General features: G+C 47.2%; 1 pseudogene; it reads right to left on the bottom strand.

The window, feature by feature from the left end:
• Positions 1-1,797: 1,797 nt before the first annotated feature.
• Positions 1,798-3,503, bottom strand: LOC138308020 (putative deoxyribonuclease TATDN2; annotated as a pseudogene).
• Between the last annotated feature and the right edge of the window lie 994 nt (positions 3,504-4,497).

Below are 4,497 nucleotides of genomic sequence, written 5' to 3'. Positions count from 1 at the left end.
AAGTGTGTATAAATTGTTATTTTTATCATTTCCAGGAAATCCTGCAACCATTAATGAAGCTATCGTTAACAAGCTATCGCTTAACAACAATTGGAGACACAACGTATGCGTATAGTCATATGTGACATATGACTATCACATATGACTATACGCATACATGATGACGTGTAATAACAAATGCATACACTTGACTTCTACACTCCCCTTAAGGAAGAGGATGAAGCAAAGGACATTACTGTTGATCATAATCTTATAGAGACCTTCTGCCTGGTTATTTCGTGGCTTTGAGTAGAGAGATGTGCCTCATATGCTCTGAATGTTCTTAGGAATGCGTTTTTCCCTCGAGAAAGATGAGCCATCCAGCGTGTCCCTGTTACCTTTGCATTACACTGGCCGCTTTTGTTTTTGTATTGTTTTGTGTGATAGTAGTAGATACCAATCAATAGTGTCATAACTTTATCGCAGAGCTTGTTTTTTCCCATCACGTCCCGGAATGATAATTCTAGTCTATGTGCAAAGCAGTGAATGTTGATCATCTCTTGATTTATGTCTTGACGAAGGAGCTGTGCTAACCCTGATTTGTGACCTGTCATATCTGAAGCCCCATCTGAACCAAGTGCAACAAGTTTTGCTAAAAAACAAAAAATAATACTTTAACTTTTACAGTCCTGACCATCCAGCACCTTTGTTATTTTTTTTATAAACATTTGAAGTACTTGAAGTAATTGATATATCAATTGCAAATGCATAATTTAAAAAATAATGGTTTTGAAAAGACAATTACCTTTATCAATGCCATGTGAATCAAGCATCCTGATAACAAACTCTTTCAAATTTTTGGAATACGTAGATTCAGGAGATCCTATTCCCAGAAAACGATCAACGACTTCCTTACAGCAGCGAATATAGATCGCTTCTTGCTTATCTCCAGAAATATCGGTAGATCCGTCCATCATAATTGAAAAAATACAGGTAGGGCGTTTGAATTGTACCTGCTGCCCCTATTGCATGATCGTAAAAGGCGACTAAATTTAGGATCTTATCTTTTCTCTTCTTCCTAACTGACTTTATCCTTCCTAATGCCTCCCTTGGCACCGCCTCACTTTTGGCCTTGAGTTGAGCGTTCGCCCCTGTGAGGAAGGCTCTGGGTCCCCTGGCCGAGACACACCAAAGTCTATAAAAGTGGTATTTTCTGCTCCTGCTTAGCGATCAGCATACAGGGAGTGGGACGACTGGTTCGCTCGGTGTCAGTATAATGTGACCGGTTAGGGTGTGTTGCTTGGTGTCTTCGGCGACATGTTTCAGTGATATAGCACTGAAGTGTTTCCGCACACTCTGATGAGTTCTAGGTCAGGATATAGTGTAATATTTACTTATTTACCGCTGAAAGTTGGCTCCAGTCATCTGGCCCGCTTCGTACTCGCTTCACACACTGCGCATGCGCTACATCCGGCAATACAAACACCCCTCACTCACTAGAGGCAAATACTTACCCCAGTAAAATTCACTTTCACTACACTCCTCCCACCTTTATGATGAAGGATGCAGTCCCGGATCAATACTTCACCTGCAGGTACATCGGATGTCTGGGCTTTGCATGCAATCTGGGCCAGAAGCCACAGTTATGCTTTGCAAAGAGACTGGATAACTCTCACCTTTTGTTGTGTCTTCTTCATAGCCAGAAGTCACCGAGACACATCCCTCAGAGCTATACTTGGGCAAGAAGCCTCCTGCTCTGGCTCATCCAATTCATCTCAGACCTGGTCCTGGTCTGAAGGTCCCCATCATGGAACTGTTTCACTGGAACAACCTTCTGGCGTTCTCAGTAGAAGTTTCCAGCAACTTCTCCACCCTTATGTGTCGTATTGGAGCGATGATCTCCGCCACAGAGTACAGCTGGTTTGGGGCCGACCATCCCTGACCTGATCCCACAAAATATGGCGCATCTGTCTCCAAGACAATCCTGTCATCCGCGACAGCCTTCAGGGCACGAGTCTGTGGGCCGGTGAATGACCTTGCCATTCGAGTAAATCCGAGGTAAAGGTTTGGGAACGCTGTTGACCACTGGCTGAGGACGTATTCATCTCCAGAGAAGCAATGCAAATACACCCTCTGATCAGCAGATCCTCACTCCTTACTATATGCAATAATAACATATAGGCCTCCGTCCCATTGTCACCGGACATCCCTCTACAATGGAGTACCAAGGCAGGACGTTTTCGCACCAGCCTCAGTGCTCTCTCCAATCGGTCCATTTGGCCTGGCCACCGTCCTCGTGGCTCCGAGTGATCCAATCCAACTTCACCCAAAGCCTTCACCCTTGACAACCAGGAGAGTACCTTGAGCTGTCTAACCCACTCATCTTCCTCTCTCTGATCCCAGAGATGATGCTTAGGATGAAGTCCTACAGCCACAACCATATCCTCTGGGAGGTCAAGAAGACTCCGCCCGGAGGGATAAGTGACCGGGTCACAAAAGGATGCGCATGTCCCGACCAGCCTCACCTCCTTCCTAGTGTTAACCGCCGTACCCTCCAAAATGCTACTGAACGTGGCTGTGGAAGGTAACCCCATTCTCTTGCTGGTACGATCCAAGTAAAAGTGAGCATCGAAAGCCACTGGAAGTTCCACCTCCTTCAGCATCTCAGGTGGAGCTGGATAAGACTTCTTCCAGTACTCCCGATCCTCATCCTTCAGACCGGCTTATATCAGTAGAATGGCCCTCCAGTGTAGCAACACTGCCGGCGAGTTCATCGGCTCCAGCTGAAAACTGGTGGGGACCTGCCAATCCATGAATTTACACATGGCCGTCATTGCTTCTGTGTGGACCTCGCTGACCTGAGAATTGTCTGCTTGTGACATCATGTGCTGCATGCGAACATATGTCATAAGATCCTTCCAAGTCCCTGGCCGGGCCATAAGCCACGTGCCGACTTGTATCAAGGCCCTCTTCCGCAGTGCCGAGACCTCCTGGTCCTCGGGTGGCAGAGTTTCATTACAAATACCAGGAATGTGGTATCTGAAGGCATGTACCTTCACATAGACATTTGGTGCCTTACAGCCTGGTACTCAACAAAGTCTCTCCACCTCCCTGCGCCTTAGCCTGTGTAGGTTCCTCAGGTCTCGATCTGTCGCGTTTTCTTGATGGGTTCTGGGTCGAATGAGATTGACCAGAAGCCTGTAGAACCTCCTGGTGTCTCCTTGACGAAAACGTCACTCGTCTCTCACTCGTCTGATGAGAGGCTGACGCAGCTTTCCTTTTGTCCTCTCTTCTGGGGGGTCGGGCAAGAAGCCAATGCCCCCTGGATCTTGATCCATGTCCAGAGGACCGTGATTTAGTCTTCGTCGTTGAGGGTTCCTTGTAGTGCCTCCGAGAGACTGGGCTAGAAGCCCGGACCTCTCCTTCCCCAGCCCAGGCGCCTCTGCCACTTTCACCCGAATTGGACTGATCACTGCCTTCTTCGGACACTCCAAGATGGAAGAATCCGGGGTGTCCACATCCATGTTCGACTCACTGAGGAGACCCAAATCTTCTTATTTGGCTGGGCAAGAAGCCGCAGTGCCAACATCCTCCAGTCTCCTCTCCAGTGTGGCGGCGGTTGCCAACTGAACGTCTCCCACCATCCCAACCTGAAATGCTGGTTCTTGTTGAGGCTGTTCACTTTCCCGAGATGTCGCGATGTAGTGAACCTCCTTCTGGTTCCATGCCAGATCCAGAAGCTCGAACTCGTGCAGATATCGTGCTACACTGACTAAACAGTTGTCAGTGCTCCGACGCTTCGTCCCTTTCTTGATGAGGTCTTTGGCAATGCTGACCATACGGCACACCACTGCCTTAATCTCTGGCGACACCAAGTGAATCCCTGCCTGGGTGATAAACTCCTTTGCAGGTTCATACAGGCACTTTCTGTCTGCCAGATCCTCCACCAGTCTTAGGAATCTTTGTTTTCCTTCCATATCTGCAAAGGACAGGAAAACTCGTAAGTTTTAATGGCTAGTAGTCCTAATACATCCAGCACACTTATACTTATCAATGTCAAATGCGTCGGTGGTAGAGATGTTTACGTAGGAACCATGGTTTGTTTAAGTTTTACGGCCCATCGACAACTAAGGTCATTTAGGGCCATGGTACCACTCATCACAATAGTCACGTTGTATCATAAAGCGGCCATTGCATGGCTTTCGGCATACACAATACTTTTTTTCCGTCATGGTCCTCTACAACCTCATCATCCGTGGATCTAGTCTTGTACACCGTAATCCGAGCTGGCACTTTCCTGTCCCGGCATGGCATCATCCGATCATGGTTGGTAACAAAGACTGAATTCCGAAGCTTAATGCGATATAGATATGCAGACAGCTTCTTAACAATAATACCCGGGCCCTTCCAAGGAGAAGATAACTTCTTACATTTCCCCTTTACCACTGCTGTATCAAGGAGATACAAAAGATCGCCTTCCGAGTATTGCCTCTGCAAAGTCCTTAGGTCATAATACCT

This window comes from Argopecten irradians, chromosome 14 (genome assembly GCF_041381155.1).
Source record: "Argopecten irradians isolate NY chromosome 14, Ai_NY, whole genome shotgun sequence".
NCBI classification, from domain to species: Eukaryota; Metazoa; Mollusca; class Bivalvia; order Pectinida; family Pectinidae; genus Argopecten; species Argopecten irradians.
This window is presented reverse-complemented; position numbering and strand designations above follow the sequence as displayed.